This window comes from Sinocyclocheilus rhinocerous, unplaced genomic scaffold (assembly GCF_001515625.1).
Source record: "Sinocyclocheilus rhinocerous isolate Xijiao unplaced genomic scaffold, SAMN03320098_v1.1 scaffold140, whole genome shotgun sequence".
Classification (NCBI taxonomy): domain Eukaryota; kingdom Metazoa; phylum Chordata; class Actinopteri; order Cypriniformes; family Cyprinidae; genus Sinocyclocheilus; species Sinocyclocheilus rhinocerous.
This window is the reverse complement of record NW_015642053.1, coordinates 2,425,448-2,445,008: the sequence shown is the minus strand read 5'-3', so window position 1 is coordinate 2,445,008 and position 19,561 is coordinate 2,425,448. Positions and strand designations below refer to the sequence as shown.

At 38.6% G+C, this 19,561-nt stretch overlaps 1 protein-coding gene across 2 annotated transcripts in view; it reads left to right on the top strand.

Annotated features, from left to right (window-relative positions):
• Nucleotides 1–19,561, top strand: part of rbfox3a (RNA binding fox-1 homolog 3a) — a 418,183-nt gene that overhangs the window by 209,621 nt on the left and 189,001 nt on the right. The gene's annotated exons all lie outside the window — the stretch shown is intronic.

Genomic DNA, 19,561 nt, shown 5'->3' with positions numbered 1-19,561 from the left:
GGTTGAACTATTTCTTTCAGTCAATTTTGTTGGTGTATTATTTTCATTCATTCATTCATTCATTCAATCATTCTTGTTTTCTTTTTATTTTCATTTCCTCTCGCCTAGGGCACCAAATGTCGGACTGCCATTGTTGACCCCACAAAATATAGCTGCATGATCCTCCTGGTTTTGAGTTAGATGTTCTTTCAAGAGTGAATTGTGCTGTAAGCAAAGGTTGGATTGAAATTGAGTCTGGCTCTTCAATTCATGGGATGGATTTTGTATTTTTGCATAATTTACATTTACAGGCTTTTCTCTCTCTCCTATATCATCCTTATCCGCTGTATGTCTCGATGTCATTGTTGTTTTCCGTCTGTCTGGGGTGTTTCCTCTGTGGATCAGTTACATTACTAGAAACCTGGTAGATTCATTAATACACATAGAAGTTTCATACATGTCTGCAGACATACACAATTTTCCGTCACATTCAAACTAAGGTATGTATATTAACAAAGCTCTTTATTTTATTCATCCATGAAAAGTGAATGTGGATAGATAGATAGATAGATAGATAGATAGGTACAGTTGGTAAATGAGACCTAATTTAGGCTTAGTTTACCTTGTGCACTTAAAAATAATTTGAGTTCATTTGAAGTGCACTTTACTAATCTTACTTTTTCTTCTAGTAAGGCAAAGCTGCCTTATAAGACCAAAATGACTAACGCAGCCCCATCGGTCTGGTGTGTGTGTGTCCCTTCACAGCTGTGGTTCACAATTGCAGAAATAAAACCGTGCTAAATGCAAAAAAAATAAAATGCAAGTAACCATATCATTTTGCATTGTTAGGATAGCAAAATGAAACTGCTTATTGTTGATAACAAACTCTACAGTGGCATCTGTCACTGTTGAAGCTCGCCAAATTAGACAGAAGCCAACACGGACAGGTTGCATGACATATCGCTATCCTTAAAAGCGGACAATATTAGATAAGAGAAATAACTATAAATTGCTTGTTTTAAATTTTGGTGCTGTGTTGGGTCGCCACTTGATGTCCAAATTCAAATTTGGCTCCTGAACTAAACTAGTTGATGAGCTGATGCTGTAGAGCTGTAAATGAGTGTGTGTCTTTAAAAGTGGAGTGAAGAGGAGAGAGCCAGAGCAAGGGAGTGAGAGAGGAGTGGTTTAAGTAGTGCTGACGACAGGCCTTTGATTCTGAGCATGCCCATTAGAGGGAGCCATAAATCCTGGGCTCTCTGGACTGCCTGTGTCAGCAGTCCATGGAATGAATTGATATTAAACGCGACAAAAAGCCTCTTTAATTCTGCCTCCACCAGCCTCTCTCTCTCTCACTTCTTCTCTTCCTCACTTTCTCTCTCTCTTTCCCTCCATTTCTGCTCTCTGCCTCCCCTGTTCTGGATGGTAATTGAAAAGAGGGAGGAGAAAAAAAAGCCCAGTGAAGCCAAGCCTGTCATCATAAAAACATCTGCAATTACATCCGCTCTATTCATTATTTATGAAAGTCATTAATTAAATATTATTCACAAACAGCAATAGCATTTTTCCCCTTTTTTTGCCCTCATGTTGTCTTCGAAATGGGCACGTTTTCTGCCAAACATCACAATGCCGTCCGCAGTAAACATTTATGTTTAGACATTAAGAACGATTATGTACGACCAAGGCCTGTGGTGGACTCATAGTGGCCTTTAGTTCCTGAGAGAGGCGGAAATGAGCTTCTACCGCCTCTGCGTTGTCACCGCACACCTCAGTGCTGAAATAATGGAGATAACTTGATTCACTTTCAAGCAAATGGGATATTTTAAAATGGCCCCCTTTCTCATTTTTATTGGCCTGTCTAAAAATGTCCCATAATGAGAAGAGGAAGTGCTGTCACAGGATGACATCACCCCCACACATGATGTGCTAAAACTGTAAGCGGTGGGATTTCAGGTGCCAAATTGATAAGTTAGACCTGTTATTCCCAAAATTGTAAAGATGAGGAACGATACATCAAACGAGGAGCTCCATGGCGTGACGCTCTTTTAAAACGAGCCGGATGACATTCTAAGTGGGGAGCCGGGCCGCTCTGAGAGCGCAGACCAGCGCCAGGTACAGCTGTTGTAACTCTTTCACTTAGCGGGGCCCCTACGTGGAGGCTCTCAGCCGGTACGAGGGCCCGCGCTCACGACACGTACGCACGTGATGGATTGACTCGGGGAAAGCCATCATCTGGTCGTGCACGCGCGTGCTGAGCGAGGTGGGCCCCGCGTGATTAATGATATTTGCCTGGAGTCATCGAAAGCTGGATTTAAGTATTTTGGATTTAAAGTAACATTCGTCTCTATTGTTCACAGCGAGAGAGGCATTAGTCAAATTCAGCCACGTCTCGGCAGACGACGACGCTCCAACCCCTGGAGCACGCTGTGTAACAGTGCGGTTGTCTCACTCTCGCTTCGACAAATTATTCATGCAATTTTCGCCCGTTTTGTCTGATTATCTACAAATCTCTCTCACGACTGAGTTTATCATCCTGCCAAAATCATTTATTTCTCAGTAGTATTTCCGCTGAGTAAATGTTTGATGAATTGCTGTCATTACGCCTGTTTTTAAAGTGCAAATATATTCTGCCAAATATAGGACTTTGTTTATCACAGTAATTTAGCAAAAATGCAATATACATTTTTTAAACTTTTTTTCCATGTTAAATCAGACCTCAAAACATGGCAATATCTGCTTTATCAGATTAAATAATTTTCAGTAAACCTTTAAAAAATAATATTTGTTTTTTTAATAAGCAAATAACAAATAATTTTCAGTAAACAACCATTTTTTATAGGCAAATGTAAGGGGCCTTACTTCAGTGCATTCTTTTTCCCCCATATTTCGAGTTCTGCGTTCCCAAGGTGAAGGGCCATTGATGCCATTAACAGAATGGACAGCGAGAGCGAAAAATCCCTTGTGACAACTGAGTAATGAGATGAAATTATAGACCTGGCTCGGGTCTGGCACTGGTATTTTGTAACTGTAAACGTCCTGAACTCAGCATTAAACTGACCATCTGATCCAAAACTAACAAAGATCCTCAAGGTCAAAGACTCACTCCTCCCTCTAAAATAGTGTTCCTTAAAGCGCTTAGCAAAGCATAATTTGTGCACCGTGTTTCCTTCGGCTCAAATAAATCACTCAGCGTAGATGGTCAAATACAAACTTCGGATTTCGACTGACACGAACGGACTTACCTTTTTCGAGCACTGAGGCAGATATCAGCCCTTTCTGGTCAGATGCTTTCAAAAAGCGAAGGGGTGAAAGAGCAAAGATTGCACCTGACCGCCTTGCCGCTCTGTTTCTGTACGTCTGCAGCTTCTACGGATCTGTCAATGGAAATCCAATTGCTGGGAAAGCATTCAATCCTAATTCGGTTACCTTGGTGGATAGTGACATCCACTGTATCCACTGCTGCCTGTTTGAGCTGTTTGTTTTAGGCCTAAATCATGGCGGATGGGGTGTGTGCGAGTGTGCCGTGAGGAAAATATACATTTGGAATTACACAGTCAAAGCAAAGCCCTAATGGAGACTTCAAAGAACAGAATATTATAATTCATGCTGTAAAATATTGAGAACCAGGAGAAATATGCAAAAGAGTGCTTACTCAGTATCTGCCCTTTTTATACACCACTTATATATTACAGTATGCTGTCTTGCAGTGGTACTGCGCAACAGGTTTTAAAGAGACAGCTCACCGAAAATGTAAAGTTTTGCGATCGTTTACTTGTCCCCGTGTTGTTCTAAACCTGTGACTTTCGTTCTTCAGTCAAACACAAAAGGAGATGTTTTGAAGAATGTTCAAAATGCTTTCTTACAAATAATGAAATATGATGGTGACCATAGCTGTCAATGTGCAAAAACATGATAAAAAGCATCATAATGTTATATTCCAAGTCATCTGAAATCATATGATGACTTTGTGTGAGGAACAGGCTGAATTTTAAGTTATTTACTGGAAATCTTGCTTCACATCCATGTTCACCATTAATATCAGAAATTATTAAGAGGCAATATTTTAAGGGGCATTTTATACCTTTTATGAGGGCCTTTTTTTCTTGACTACTAAAATAATAAATATGTTAAAATTTTTATTAATTGAATTTATTAATTAAAGATTTAAAAAAAAAAATCTTTACTCGCTTACCAATATTTCTAACCAATTAAATATTTTAGAGCTTGGCATACATAGAAAAAATGTCTATTGCTAAAAAGTATTAAAAAATGCATAGGAGTTATTAATTTTCTTTATTTATATTACTTTTCCAGATCTAGAAATCACACTTTTAAAATTAGACTACCTCGTATACACAGTATACGTAAACAAAAAAAAGGTTGAGGGTGAATTAAAAAAAAGATTTTTAGTTGTTTTAGCTCATTTAATTCAATTTTAGCTCATCGTGATTTTGTCTTGTTTTAAGTCATCTTAAGAGAACCACTGGTCTAAAGTGTTTTAGTCTAGATATAATGAAATGATAAAATGTTAGATAAGAGATAAAAAGCAAAGGGGACATTAATTACTCCCATAGTTTAATTATTCAGGGACATTTTAGTTGCTTTCAGGACCGTTTTTGCCACAAGCCCTTTTTCGAAAAAAGTCGAACAGGTTTGGAAAGACATAAGGGTGAGTAAATGATGAGAGAACTTTCGTTTTTATGAGTGAACTATCCTTTAAATGTAGCGTCTTCTATCTACATGCTGTGTCGGTAGTGATGTTTTATTTGCCTTGCTGTGGCGTGCTATTGTGAACACCATTAAAGGCAAAATCAGCCATACTTTGGTAATAAAGGGGCTTTTCTCTCACGCTCACCCTTATGAGTGCTCTTCAAATGAGGGCTTTCTAATCATAATTACACCCGAGACTGTTTGGCTTGTATCTGCTCTCATCAGGAGCCCCTCTGGCCAAATCACAGGACTCAAATCAGAATCGCAATGACACGCCTTTAATTAGAAAGTTTTAATGTTTCAAAATGCTTCTTGGACAGGATTGGAGGTTCTTTGAAGCATAGCGACATGACATTGATTATCGAAAGATGTCTCTCTGTCAGCTGCTCAGAGGAGGCGCAAACAGGAAGTTAATCTTAGCTATAGCATCCTATCCCCGTCATACAGATGAGAAATGATTGTGGTTGACATGCTGTGATACGTGTGATGCATTATATTCGGTGATCATTTGATTAGCAGCGTAAAGTCAGGCTTATTTAATATTAAAGGAACTGTTCCCCTACATTTTTAAAAACAAATCTTCTCATTATTTACTTAACCTCATGTTGTAAGACTATAAGACTTACATTTTTGTGTGGAAGACAAAATGTGAATTTTTGAGGAACATCCTGGATTTTATCTGTTTTTTTTATATCATGAAAGTAAATGGTGACTATGGTTGTCGAGCTCCAAAATAACAAAAAAGCCCTAAAAAAGCTAAAAAAAGTAGTTAATTTGGCAATTGATTTGACACTATATTCCAAGTGTTCTGAAACGTTGTTTGATGATCAGACTTGAATTTAACTTTTTGTTGTTCACATAAAATCTATTGCTAAAAATAGCAATCTCCAAATCATGAATGATTTACTCGTTTTGAGTTGGATCTTTTCAATGAATCTGTTTATTCAGTCTGATTCATGATGAATTAATTCTTTTTTTGGGGTGGACTACTCATATAAATATTATCATAATATCATATATATCATAATAGTATCATAATATTAATAAAAAAGTTGAGTAAGTACGTCTCCCATTTGTAAACCTGAATTCTAAAGCAAGTGAATCTTGCTTGCAAAGTTCTTTGAAAAGTATTGTATTGGCAGAGATGTGCTGGGCTTAAACAATTTCTACTTTCCCAAACTGCCACGGTAATACGATTAGTCAAAGCTATGTGTTTCCTTGTGGTTAATGTTCTTTCAGCACTTAGAGATGTTTCTCCACTAGTTCCTCATCAAAAATTAACAGAGAAAAAAACCTCGTAATGATAATCGCGCAGTGTTGCATTATTAAGCCTGCAGTGCCTGAGTGTTTGGAGAGGGGCGAGGGTGAGGGTACTCATCACACTGATTTGAGGCCTCTCAAAGGACACACTGGGTGTTGTTTATGAGGATAATGAGCCCTTCATCTCGCCAAATACAGCGTACAATGGACTCATTACAATTAAAATGGCTGAAAAGCAGGCCTAGTGGAAGCAGGGAATGAGCATGATGAGAATTCAGTGGGAACGTTTGGAGGAATGGTGTATTAACCGGCCAGGAAGTCATTTTTAACCCTAGTGGCAGCTGAATTATGTTCCATTACTGAATTGGACCTAATGCTTTTTCTGCCAAACACATTGCTGTTGATGCCCACTTCAGGCAAAGTGCTGGTAATGTCCACACTATTGCAAAATATCTCCTGAAACAGCTTGTTTTTTCTCCTTCCTGCTGAAATTTGCTTCCGTAACTAAGTTCAAATGGATTTTTGGCCTGCTAAACACAATCTTTCAATGTTTATACAACGTAAAGTGAAACCATAAGCAGTCGTGTCTTCTAAAAGAAGCCCCTCAACCTCTGATCAGCTACTAGGATGGTCAGAACGACCCATTCGTGGCTTTGTATGCATCACTGTATTCAGGCTATAAAAGAATAATGCAGTTATTGATTTGAGCATTTCAGCTCATATGTTTCCACCTCGCCCAGCTCTGCTGCCCAGATTCATTTTGGAATCTTCGATTCATGGGAACATCATATAATGAATAGAGGTGATTCATGTCATTGCTTTTAAATGCTTAAATTGATATGGTTCCCCGCTGATTGATAGTGTAACACTGGCGCACAGTCTGCGTCAGCAGTTATGTCTGACAATAATACATATTGATTATATTTGGATGCAGCATTTTATTTTTTAACGTAGTATTGCTGTTGTTTGATAGCATTATGGCTGATTTGCATCAATCTTTCACTCAGCGTTAATTCATTACATTGTTGCAAATCCGTTTAGGTTATAAGCTTCATTTAAAGTTCTTTGCCGTAATGTGCTTTGCATTAATTCAACTTTTACTGTCAAATGTTGCACATAGTAGCCTGAAATTATACGACTGGAAGCTTTAAGACTGTAAGAGTCCCAGAGGGAGAATTACGAACCGCTTTTACACACCCAGTTCCACCTACTTGGTCCACGAGAGACGAGGAGCAGCCGCACTGTAATCTGTTGTTCATTTTCACTTTAATTTTCTCCAAAGTGACATCTACTGTCCAGCAGGTGGTACCAAACATTTATCTATCCTCTCTCCCACGCTCTCCAGCCTTCAGAAGAGTTAGACACCCCAAACTATAGGCTCTCCAGAGACGCCTTTAGTCTGCAACACATGAGTAAACACGCGGCACTGATCCAGATGAAAGGAAAAGACAAACTGTGGTGTTTTAGACACAAAAGTTTCAGGGCAGCTGGATAAGTTTACAGTTTTTCTCCGCTGAGTTGCTGACATTTTCAAATCTCTTTCTCTCTACTTTGTCTACGAGTCAACATTCCCTGAGTGTCATGCATCGTTTCAATCAAACACTGTAAAATGTTGGGGCTGGTCGTTAATCCTCCTCTCACCCGTTTAATGGCGACAGCAAAAATGGAGTCATAAAATTCCCTCTTTTTTCTCGCATGGAAGCGGAAAGTGGGGAGAGGGACCCTGATAGTGGGGTGGGGGTTGATATTTGCTTCCAGCATTACCTTTTAGTGCCCGTATGGCATGAAGTTACCCGTGTGAATCGCTTTGAGGTTCTCTGGTTTTTGAGAGAGATTTCAACAAAAGGCAGCAAAGACCTTTCCTAAAAGGTGATATAACCTCTTGGTTGAAGATCAGAGATGGAACGATTGTAGGTTTAAACTACTGATGGGTGTTGTATAAATCTTTTGTTTTGAATTGGTGCAGTGCAAAAAAAGCTTAATCATTCTGCTGTGAAGCGTTTTACAATGTCTGTAGTTGTCGGGACTGATCCCAAGTTAACATAAGAATCTGTATTATATGTATGGTTGTAATTGATCTTGAGTCAGTTTTGTAAGTTAGGTTCATAAAAGTTGAGTAGAATTTTCTGTTAAATATTTCTGTAAAAGTGTTGTTACAAATTTCATACATAAAGGTAATTTGTTTTGATGGTATTTCCTGGTGTTTAACTTTTTCACTTTTTACTTTGAATATTACAAATAACACAAACATTTTTGTATAACATCACTGAACATATTTTACTGTTCTCTCTGAGTTTATACAATTGTAACCAGCAGATGTTCAAAAAGTCTCTCTTCACAACAAGGGATGTCTAGTGAGTCTTCTGAATGGCAAAAAACACTGTATTCAAACAGGTTTCCCAAACACTTCCCCATCTGCCATTGATCAGAAAACAATTAGCCCCAAACTCATGCCACTGGTTGAGCTGTTTGCTCAAACAAACACCAATTTGTTGTTTTCTTTTTGATAATGTTATGAATTATTTTTAGTTATTGCTTGTTAGTAGAGTTTTTTTTTAATCGCACACTTCAGCTTTAACCTCAGGCTGCTCCAGGTGGACTGTCGCTGTGCATTTTTTGTTTCTTTTTTTGTGTGTATACTGTAGAAGAAGTCTTAGCTAAATATAAATGAGTAAATTAGTGGAACAAGCCGGATGGCTGGCTAAGGAACCAATTCCTAAGAGGGCGAGGGTCCTCTCCAAACACTACAGTGTGCCAGCTTATGGCCCTGGATAGTGCTGGAGTCAGTGGTTCTAATTTTGTCCTCCCGCTTCATTCTCTCAGCATCGTTGCCGCCATGATAACTTCATCACTAAACAATTAAAAGCCCGCCTTCCATTTCCGCACATGTCGGCACAAGAAGCAGCAGAGGAGCTTATTTATGTATGTGGGGACTGCGCAGGCAGCGATGCATGTAATGCAGATGCACGAGCGGGAGAGTGCGAGAATTGTCTGGAAGAAGAGACTGTTTGCGAAACATTTGTACATGCGAGAGGCTTTTGATGTTGTGTTGTGAAAACACATGTTAGTGCTCATTATAGCGCTGTTCCTCAGCCCTTCATTTGTATATTGTGCTGGGCACGGGCACTGAGGAGGAGCCATCTACCCTACAGAAAGTGTGCACCCTCTCTCCACATTCCCCCATTCATCATGTTGACACCAGCGCAGCTACTTTTGTGAAATGGAGAAAAATGGTTAAGTCAGCTCTTTCCCTGAGCTTCTTGCAAGTATGTGTGTGCGTGTATACAGTATTTGTGAGTGCGCTTGTATGAGGAGTTTGTGCGTGTGATGAGCATTGGCTGGTATGATTTGAACATGACATGCGAGACAGGAGGATTTTTAGCACACTGAACGATTTTTATTTATTTATTTAACAGTTGCAAAACTTGGTATTTGCTTTACTGAATTATATTTTGAAAGTGCATACGCTATGAAATCTTCATGAATAATCTAACGTAACATGAAGACAGTGCATATGCATTTTGCATTATCTTAGATTGGAAGGTTGGTTGGTCAAAAATAGTAATTTATAATAATAATAATAACTGTAGTAATAATCAAAGCGAATATCATTCACCATCTCTGAACGAGGCCACATACTAAAGTCTAGGTTGATTAGATGTTAGCAAATGATCAGTTCTTGTTATGAATGTGTTTAATCCAGAATAAATGGGCAAAAATAAAGATCTGAGTGACTTTGACAAAGGCCAAATTGTTATGGCAAGGCAACAGGGTCAGAATAGGATTGTGGGTTGCTCCCAGTCAGCAGTGGTGAGAATTTACCAACAGTAGTCCGAGGAGAGACAAACCACAAACCAGCGACAGGGTGTTGCCCAGTGCTCATTATGCACAAAGGCAATGAAGGCTATCCCATTAAGGCTATCCCTTCTGGTCCGAGCCAACAGGTCTGCTGATGATGATTATGGGAGGAATGTGTCACAACGTAGCCGCAGACCAATCAGAGCACCTACTGCATGATGACCCCTGCCCACTGTCAAAAGCACCTACAATAGGCACGCAAGCACTGGAACTGGACGTTGGCGCAGGTTTTCCATGGTGGAAGTGGCCTCTTTCAGCAGGATAATGCACCGACATGGCACAGATTATTCTGGAATGGTTTGAAGAACATGATGAGGAGTTCAAGGTGTTGCCCTGACCTCCGAATTCCCCAGATCTCAAACCAATAGTGTAATGTGCTGGACCAACAACAAGTTCGATCCACAGCAGCTCCACCTTGCAATCTACAGGACTTGAAGGATCTTCTGCTGTAACATCTTGGTGCCAGAAAGGACACCTTCATGGGTCTTGCAGAGTCCATGCCTCGATGGGTCGGTCCAACAGCATAATAGGCAGGCGGTCATAATGTTTTGACTCATCGGTGTAAATATTACTATTTTTGACCAATAATACATCTATTTATTCCAGTCCACTAATAGATGGTGGGCTGCTTTTAATCAGATTCTTTGATGAAAAAAATTGCCCAACCAATCTGGACACCATCTATTACTGGACTGAAAATATAATCCCAAATGAATAAATGGTGTGGTTAAGCAGTTAATAGTCTTCCTCATAGGCTCATACATACAAAATAAATGAGAACAGAAGAACATTCAATCTGTCATATGTGAGCAACTGTGTTTAAATGCTAACAAGTCATAATAAGTGCATGGAGACATTGTAAAATTGCAAAAATCAAGGTGTAAAACGGTTCAGCACTATCATCACCTCACTCTGAAATCAAACAGCCTTCTGTCTCGCTCTCTTTCTCTCTCTCTCTCTTCATTTGTGTCTCAGTCTGGCTTGCTGTTTTGCAATATTCTTGACTAATACGGAGATTTTATCAGTTTCCCAATCTACTGTCTGATTGAAGACTGAGGAGGACATTAACATACATGGTCTGTCACACACTAGAAGACACAAATAAATGAGCAAATTTCCATTTCCTCACATGTCACCTTCATTTATGCCCGCTGCTTTTCAAAACGAACAGATTTTCCCTTCTGTTTGGTACTTCCAAATAATTTCCAACTGCACTAAGAATACCAAATATAGCAATGCTTCTGTAATGAAGAAAGTTTCCTCAGTATGCACTTACACTTACCGTTTCAAATAGGTTCACAAATTCGAAATGCTTTACAGCCTTTCTGTACAATTTGCTGACAATTTGTTTGTGCTATGTGTGTGTGTCCACTTGCATGTGTGTGTGCATAGTAAAGGGACTATGATAGAGCCATGGACCAATTACACCTCTTTTCCACCATGATTGTTATCTTAAAGGCTGTTGATTAGTCTTTGTTAGGAATGTTTAATCTTCATTAAAGATTTAAGGGGAGAAAAGTCACTTGAGAAATTCGGAAATTAAATATTTAATGAGCTAATTCCTATCTGTGGCACACACCTTTACTCGGAGCTCAGTGTTTCTCATTGTCGTTAGCGATCAGAGGTCATTTTAAAACCTTTTACAGAGTAGGACATTAAAATGGATCACAGCTCATTTTTCTTGTCCACTGCAAGCACTGGACCGACATATCAGACTGTGAACTTTTAAAGTCTCCTTCTTTAAGGTTAAATCAACTAATTATGAGACTGAGATTTTATACCCTGAAGATGACCAAAATTCAAATGAAGCCAATTCAGAGTGGGAAGATTTTGTGCTGATTATCTGTACTCGCTCATAACCGCTGAGTGCTTTAATTTGGGATCTGTGCACTGGCCTGTGTTTGTTGCCTGTCCGTGACTTGACTGATGGGTAGATGTTTTAACTCGCTACAGAAGTTCCGCTTAGTTGCTTTGCTGTTTGCTGACACCAAGCGTTCACACGCAGGTTTATAGGGCCTTGCGCAGATGTCCATGAGCGGAGAGGTGGCCTGCTTGCTCTATGGCACTGTGAGCGAGACTCCGAGACTGAGGAGCTCGGACTCCCTTCGTGTCACACGGTATTTGTCACATTTCAGTGAAGTGAACCAGGAAATTTGCTGGGCCATTGCTCAGGAGAAGAGGCGAAAGAGAGATGGGTCCTGATGATAGAGAGGGGGCGTGTGAGTATGTGTGTGTGTGAGAGAAAAGAGATTGATAGAGGCAGTAGGCTCCATCTGACATTTGCTGAATTGTCCTCTTTACAGTTTGGCACCATAAGGACATCTGAACTCATGGGTAGTGGCTACATGTGGACTGTATTCACGTCTTCAGGCTGACCGCTCTGCGAGGGGAAAACGTCATTTTGGCCATTGCACGTCCATCCGTTTCATACAATTTGAATTTATACAGTATGTATTTGCATCCTGGTGCAGTGCAAGAGGTCACAAGTTTGAATCTTGCTCAGCTGACAAGATTATTTTTATATACTGTACCTACTGTTTAAAAGTTTGAGGTCAGTAAGATTTTTTAAATGTTTTTGAATTCTTATGCTCCCCATGGCTGCATTTATTTGGTACAAAATACAGTAAAACTGTATTATTGAAAACTGATATAAAAATAGAAAACAGTTATTTTAATTTGCAATACATTTTAAAATGTAATGTATTCCTGTGATGACAAAGCTGAATTTTCAGCAGGAATTACTCCAGTCTTTAGTGTCACATGATTAGATGAGTAGATAGTTAATTAGAACAGCATTTATTTAAAAATAGAAATGTTTTACTGAATTTAATAATAAAAATAAAAAAATATACAAAAAATCTATATATATTAAAAAAATAATAATAATCTTACTCACTCCAAACTTTTGAATCGTAGTGTGTAAATTTAAATTATATTTTCTGACTAAAGATGTATTTCAGTAACTGTATTTGAATATAATTTTGTGATTTCACTAAAATGGAAATTAAATGAATATTTATTGTTATTTATTATTGTTATTATGCTCCACTCTTTCCATGTATTTTTTTAAATTAATTTAATTTACATTGTCCCTTTACCTGTGACTTCGTTTTTATTAGACATTCTTATACACTTCTTAGTCAATTACTGTATATTTTCTACTATTTTTTTTTTCCTTTTATTAATTTATGTAAGCTTGTACTATTTTTGTTTTAGTTTGCATATTTATGCACATCCGTTGGCGATATGAGTATAAAAAATATAGCATGCCAATATAAAAGACTAAAATGTAAAAAATGGGCAACAAGTCTGTGCCAGGCATTGCTGGCCTTTGTTGTTCAAGTTCACTACTGTTTAGAGTGAAGAATGATGCTTAATATAAAGAAATTTGATGTTTTAATGACTGGTAAAGGTACATTTATTGTGAAATAGACTCGGATAAATATATGTAGCATTTCTCACTCAGTTGCCCAACCTTAAAGTAAAGCTTTCCTGACCATCAGAAGGGAAGGCAACAGGCCGGTTGCTGTTGTCAGTGCTGGTTGAGGAAAAGGCCTCCATTGTGGAAAGGAGGCCTATTGACCAGGCCTGTAAAAGGAAGCTGCACATGTTCATTTAGCTGGTCACCCACTCCTGGGAGGCCATTGATCGCCTCAGAGTGAGACTGTAATCTGCGTGATTGTAACGTAGAGAGGGGTTTCAACAGAGCACATGCACATTTTATCGCAGGTGGAGAGGACCCCGGGAGAGGGGATGGGGGTCTCAGGGGCAGTAGAGAAGATGGAGATTGGGGAGGATCGGGCTCTTAAAACGAGCTAAGGGTGAGTTGTTAAGTCATTGATTACTTGCCGACTGAGATTACAGAGGTGTAATGGCTGTGCGCAGATAACATGGCAAGTGCTTTCTCTCGCTCCCATGAGCATGTGTGTTCTTGCGCTTCTGCTCTTACTATTTAAAGGAATAGTTTGCTTGGAAATGAATGTCAACATTTACTCATTTTTACATTGTTCTGTATGATTTTCTTCTGAGACGCATAAAAAAGAATACCTTGACAATTTTTTCCATATTCCATATACAGTATATTTCAAGTCTTTTAATACCTCTGTGTGAGCAACAGATCAAAATTATTTATTTACAGAAAATAACATTTGCACTATATGTTGATCACATTGTCATATGTTGATCACATTCCGGATGATGTTAGAGGTTTCTGTTTTTAATTTAGCATATCAGTCAATATTGGATATGTACGTATATATGTTTAGATATTGGAAGCTTAATTGTCTGTAAATATTTTCCTTATTTTTATATTTCAGTTACCTTTGCCATCATCTAACACTCAAAATTAAGGTAACAATTTAATTTCAAATTAAATATAGATTTTGTACTGTAGATTATAATGTTGCGATGATGCCTAAATTTACCTGTAGCATTTCAAACAACATATTAACATTTGTAGTGTTGTATTTTTTTTATATATTTAGACACAGTAGTGTAGAATTTTAATACCAGCCATTTAATGGTTATTGTCCATGACGTGTAAATAGTTATCAACATATCAGTCTCAGTGAATAAATACTTTAGTTTTGGTCTGCACCCCATATAAAGCTATCATATGGCTTCAGAACATTTGAAATATTGTACACAATTCATGTGGAGCATTTTTAGAATGCTGTTTCTTTTTTATTTGTCATTTTGGATCTTGACAGCCTTGATTTTCAATATACGAAATGGAGTAGCCAAGATAATTATTAAATTTAGGTTTGGAATGACATAAGGGTGATTATTGATTTTCTTGTTGGGTGAACTTTTCCTTTAAAAAAAGCTGCCCTTCTGTTTTTGGCTGGCACTGACATCCTGCGTCGAGGTTCTCATTGTTATCCTTATGTCAAACAATAACGCAGCCATTATGAAATCCCTGTTGGTTGCAGCTGGCTGATCAGAGCCCTCTGCAAGCATAATTGACGCATTTGCTAATGCCACAGAGGTGTTCGAAGAGGGACTAAAATGGCAGTTTCATAATTTCAAACTTTAACAAAACAAATTGTATTAACATGGCCAGCCTGCCCTAATGGTGCGGACTGGAGATGCGGTGCTTGTTTTAGCTGTAAATTGCACTCAGCAGGGAGTCCCCAGGGCTTCTGGCCATTTACACTCCTAATGAGTTATTGGGCACCCAAGAGCAGTGGCTCTAATTGCTTTGGCTTTTTCACTCCAGTCGTCCAAACTGGAGGCATTAGCTTCCTGGGTAAGAGGACTGAGAATGAGGGGAAAACCAGAAAAACGAGACAGCTGTTGATGCCTTGATCGCTTAGGTTCACTGTCAAGTACAAGAGAAGGTGCACAAGGAGATTCTAACTTTTCACGGTCTCGTTCGTTGATTGGTCTCCTCTAAGTCCTAGAATCTGATGTTTTTTTCCACCAATTTGAAGATCCAAACAGAATTAGCCAGTCTCTTTTTGCTAAATTGGACAAATCAGGCCTTTTTTGAGGGTTGCTAGTTTCTTACTCAAGCAGTACAAACAAGTCTCCTCTGTTTCTTTGTGTTTAAAGCAATACAATTACACACATGCCCATATAGTGCAAGTTTCCCTCTAATCTTTCAACAAAAGACGATGGCGTATTATTCTTTCACCGTTTGAATTATTGATGTAATGAACCGCCACACGGGACTCATTAGAAAATGGAAATGTCTCTATATGCTGGAATGTGAACCGTTCTAAAAGGCAGCGGTGAGTATGTCTACTTAACAGCCGTTTTGAACATGCAACGCTCACAAATACTCTTCACCGCTGAGTGCAATTGTCATCATGTATGTTATAACGTCTAGAGATAACTATTGGTATTGCCTTTATGGATTTTGCACTCCACCACAGACACAAAGCTATGCCTCAAACTCAAAGCCCAAAGGAATGGGCTGTTTCCGCAGGCCATCAAGCTCAGAGAAATGCTTGAGACCAAGCTAAAAGGAGTTACTCATCAGCTTGACCCCTTTAGGTGCACCTCAGAGGGTTAAGGTAAGTCACCCGTCATCGCAAACCCCTGCAAGAACTGATTGACAACATGGCACGCCAATATAGCATGCCTACCGTGCAGAGATGAAAATGGGAGCGCCTGCATTTTTAATGGTCACCCATGACCACAGCAACTGGGGTTTGTTATGGCCCATCCAAACTGTCATAGAGCGGATCAAGCATCTGACGTGCCCCACTCCTGTTAGTCTGCTTAATTATTTAGTGTGTATGTATTTACAATAGGTTGAGAAAGGCAAAAGAGAGTGGTGCAGTGTACATCTATAGCATGCATAATGCATGATCCCGCTAAAGGCAATATGTGAAAGGGTGGGAACCGTGGGGCACACTCATATTTTGGGCTCTGTGTCGCATGGTAGTTGCCATGTAGAAACGTGCAATTCATCCGACAGGTTAGCCGTCACGCGAGATTCTCTCGGTGCGATAGGTGGACAAGTCTACAATGCTTGTTTTATCAGCTTGTTCTGGCTGTCTGGAACAACAAGGAGTGTTATGTAAAAGCACCAGCGTATTGTTGAGTGCTGAACTGGAAAGTTTTGTCTTGGGAGAGCCAGAGTTCAGAAGGGAGGGGGGTTTGCTTTTGTTAAGCATGCTCTGCCTTTTCACTTCTGCTTAAGTTCCTCCTTTAATCATGAGCGTATAATTAGAGAGGCCTGCAGTATGCAAATGCATTCGCATTTTCTCCAGGTTGTTATGCAAACTTATTAAAACGTATTAAAATCATGGATAATTGTGGAGGAGCCTGTGGTGAAGAGGAGTTTGATTCATTTTTTTGCCTACTGGTAATGGGTGACAACGTGGATCGCTTTTGCTCGTAATGGGTTAAATTAAGGGTTAAATATGCTGAATCTGCTGGGATGGAGTGGCCCGCTAGTATCAGGAAAGTATCTATCATGTGCTGTCAGTAATATCTGATTACAAAATAGATCTAAATGCAGTTTTCCCCCACTGAAGGTCTAATGCAAATGATTAAACCTTTGCATTATTTACGCATCAGAAGCATTGTGTTATTTTTTGGATTAAATAGAAATTAATGCAGTTTTGAATATAGTATTCATAAAGAGTGATGAAGCATTTTGTGGCAAAGCAAATGTTTTGACTTGACCTTTTTGTCTCCAAAAAACAAATGAGAGATCCACACGTATGTGATTTTTAATATCGAGTGTCCTTTTGAAAAAAGGAGAGCAAAGGTGATTTATTCCCCAGCACTTTTCATTTGACTTTATACTCTATAATCACGTTTTGAGTCGATGTTTTAGAGTCTGCTGATTCTGGACAAGATCAAGACCTCAGCAATAAGTGATCCCCTGTGATATTGCTGTGTAAACTCTCTTACCGTCGCCTCTATAGATCTAATGTGGTACTTGAAAATCCATTTCTGCTATAAATATTCAAATCTGTGCCTTTCAGGTCTAGAATATCACATTTAGCAAGATCAATATCACTTTGCCTTTGAAATCCAGGAGGCATGTTTAGTGGATACTAGGGGCTGTCACGGTACCAAAATTTCGGTAGTTGATAGCAATACCAGTCAAATTTCATGATTCTAATTCATACTAATTTTGATACCGCAGCAAAAATAAATAAATAAATAAATAATAATAATAATAATTTGTGTTTCTTCAACTATGGACCATTTTGGCCGCCCGGTGGACTGTATATGAAAAATATAGAAAAAATAAAAATGGGTTAAAAAGATAGATAGATAGATAGATAGATAGATAGTAGGGGTGTAATGATACACGTATTCGTATTGAACCATTCGGTATGAGGTTTTCGGTTCGGTACGCATTACAAACCGAACGATTTGTTGGACTAATCATATTACATTTGGAAAATAAAAGAGCTTAAATTGTGTGAAATATAATGTTCTCAGTGCCACTGTGTTCAACAAGGCAGCCCAAGCGACGTAACAGGCAACGTGCGGTCTGACCAGTGGCGTAGCGGACGGGCCCGTGATAACCTCCCCTTGCTGGGGTGCGTCCAAAGACGATGATCTTGTATCGACGATAGCCAGAGATATTGTCAAAAACATCAATTATTGGCAATATTAAGCAGATTTGGCATTTCCAATGAATGTAGGCCTGTTACATTCTTATTTTTATTAGGCCTATTGTTATTATGAAGTTACTTTTATTATTAAATTAAAATTACAATTAATTTGCCCTGCAATATTACCGCATAACTGATGCGCTGTGAGGATAACAAAAGATTAGGCTATTTACTCCTCAATTAAAATGTTTTTTTTTAAAGGTATTTTAAAACAGTTCTATTATACAATGAATTATAGGTTTATAATTAAAATATTAACACTGCAATCAATCAATAAAAATCAATGAAATAAAAAGCTTTAGCCTAATTCAAGCACCGACTTTCAAAAACAACCATGTTTAACATATGTTTCTTCTCTGTTTTTTCACTATGTACGGGCCACGAGAGAAAAGGAATAAAGTAAAAGAGTTAGCTATATACCGTTATCAGCATATGTTGAAGTAGATTAGACTCCCGTCGTCTCTGAGGGAATATGCGGCGTCAGATGCCGAAAGCTCCGTCATTACGCCGTCATTCCGTTTTTACTTTCACTTTCTGCATAGTGATTTGATTGAGATTAAGACGTTCACCGGCATAACTCTTGCACAAAGTTTGCACTTTGCGTATGTGATATCCATTGGCTTGTCTTCATGGTTTAAAAAAGAAACATTTCCAACATTGCGACGTAAGCAATTACCCCCCATCCCGTATCGAAAACAGACCAAACCGTGACACCACTGTGTCGTATCGAATCGAAACGTGAATTATGTGAACCGTTACACCTCTGATAGATAGATAGATAGATAGATAGATAGATAGATAGATAGATAGATACTGTGGATGGATGGATGGATGGATCCTCATGACAAAAACTTACCTGTGTGAACTTTTTTGAAAGACGCGAAGTACGTAGCGCCATGTATGTTTTGTGACATATTGGATGTGAAATGTCCACTGAGTGGTGCTAAAAGAGTGTTCGTTTTTTTCCCCGGAACAGATGAATGTTTTGTTCGTGTCACCGCAGTTCTGACTTCAAATGTCCGTTGAGTGGCGCTATTACTCTAATGCTCCGTGACGTTTTAAAATAACGTACCATCTGCACTACACCTAAACCTACCCGATAGTATGAACAATAGTGAATGTGGCGCAAAAACACAATCACACGCATGCCGTTTTAGCTTGTTTTTCAATCTCGAATCTTTCAGCTCTTTCACCGTGAGTCATGTTTTTCACAGGATTCGTACCCAAGGATTCCGCATCCTAAGTCCAGTTCTGTGCCAGCTGAGCTACCAAGCAAGCTTGTTATGCCTGGAAAGCGAAACATATGGAGCTGTAATCATAACTGTACGAAAACGATTACAAGTGCTCGCTGTTTTACATAGTATGGCAATTACAGCTTGATTGATAAAAAATATTGATATTGAATAGATATATTTATTTTAACTTTGCTTTCTGACAGTGTTCTCTGACTTTTATCTTCTTAGTAAACAAGTACACTAATTTAAAAGGTTTTTAGGGGATAAATAGTTTATTGCAGTTGTAAAGTGTTATAGATATATACGGTATATATATATATATATATATATATATATATACTGTATATATATAAATCATTATTAAATATTGACTTCCACACGATAAATATTGGGTTCCTTTAATGTGAACTTTAAAGCTGTGGCCAAAGTTGAAGAAAC